Source organism: Littorina saxatilis, linkage group LG3 (genome assembly GCF_037325665.1).
Source record: "Littorina saxatilis isolate snail1 linkage group LG3, US_GU_Lsax_2.0, whole genome shotgun sequence".
NCBI classification, from domain to species: Eukaryota; Metazoa; Mollusca; class Gastropoda; order Littorinimorpha; family Littorinidae; genus Littorina; species Littorina saxatilis.
In genome coordinates this window covers 59,352,147-59,353,684 of record NC_090247.1, presented here as the reverse complement: position 1 = coordinate 59,353,684, position 1,538 = coordinate 59,352,147, and the positions used below count along the sequence as shown (strand labels likewise).

The 1,538-nt window shown below is 42.1% G+C and overlaps 1 long non-coding RNA gene across 1 annotated transcript in view; it reads right to left on the bottom strand.

Annotated features, from left to right (window-relative positions):
• The window catches only part of LOC138960987 (uncharacterized), a 2,286-nt gene extending 1,977 nt beyond the window's left edge, over nucleotides 1-309 (bottom strand). The window contains exon 1 of the long non-coding RNA XR_011454110.1: nucleotides 160-309. This is a non-coding gene — a long non-coding RNA (uncharacterized lncRNA). The remainder of the gene's footprint in view (nucleotides 1-159) is intronic.
• Between the last annotated feature and the right edge of the window lie 1,229 nt (nucleotides 310-1,538).

Sequence of the window (1,538 nt, the reverse complement as noted above, 5' to 3'; positions counted from 1 at the left end):
AGAGACAGAGACAGAGACAGAGACAGAGACAGACAGAGACAGAGAGATACACAGAGGGACACAGAGAGCTCTAGACACAGAGAGACACAGAGAGAGAGACAGAGAGAGAGACAGAGAGAGAGACAGAGAGAGAGACAGAGAGAGAGAGAGAGCTCTTACTTTGATCACTTTCTTCATCCCAGCAACTTCAACCAGATCAAACTTAACGTTTCTGTTATTTCGATCTCCATCGCCGGACAAGACATTCACCACGTACCGGTAGTCGTCTGCGCTGGTCAATGTGTACTTGGAAAACTGTTCATTTTTCATTTTTTCATCAAAACGCGCACGATGCTTGCCGTCCATGCTGACTGTTCCTCTGCTATCAGCAAAATGAAAGCTTAAACTAAAAGTTTAAATTTGGTATTGTTTGTGAATTTCAATCACTAAGGCCCCTTGTTTGATTGATAATACGGGCACACGAGAACAATTATTTCCTGAGGATATGCTCACAAACCATTCACTCTGTGTGTGGCTCGTGTTCTTTTCTGTTATACTGCCATTGACACTGTTAGAGAGAGAGAGAGAGAGAGAGAGAGAGAGAGAGAGAGAGAGAGAGAGAGAGAGAGAGAGAGAGAGATCGACCACACACACACACACACACACACACACACACACACACACACACACACACACACACACACACACACACACACACACATACGCACGCACACACGCACACTTAACTTGCTATTGCCGATTTCGCGTAATGGGCAACTTGCCCATTACGCGTAATCGGCTGTCGATTCCGCGTAATCGGCTGCCGAATTCGCGAAATAGGCAAGTTTTAGAGGCGTTTACGCGATTTCGGCAAAACGCTGCCGATTTCACGTATTGGGCAGCGTTTTGCCGATTACGCGAAATGGGCAAAAATGTTGCCCATTACGCGGAATCGGCAATTACGTGAATTCGGCACGACATATACATGTACAGTGCACGCATAATACATTCAATTCAATGACACTTCACTGCAAATATTGTAATGTTGATCATTAAATTGTTGCATGGAACTGTAAACACACAAAAAAACATTATCACCCCCATCGCTCCACCCACACAATATGTTTACATGGTCATGAAACCCCCATGCTGTCAAAACGTAATTCTTTTTGTCCATCAATCAACAAGGGGTTATTGCCGTTGCGCACGAAATAACGATTACAAAAATGATAGCCCTAAAGGCGAAGGGAAGAGAAAGCAAGAAGATAAATGCAAAAATGTGTGCATCTTCTTATTCTCGAGTGGAATTTATACGATTTTTTTTTACAAGGACATCCCATCTCCTGCTGAGCCCGTATCATATAAATCATTGTGGCCGATTTGTTTTTTTGTTATCTTTGAATAAATCGAGTTTTTTCCGGAGTTATGAAAGCAAAATATGGCTGAACCTTGTTGTTAGAAAATTGTATTCAATGTTAGTTTAAATGATTCGAATTGTATGTTATAAAAATGTGTATGGATGGTTGGACCTTGTCAATGCGAAAGTTCTCTCGATATTT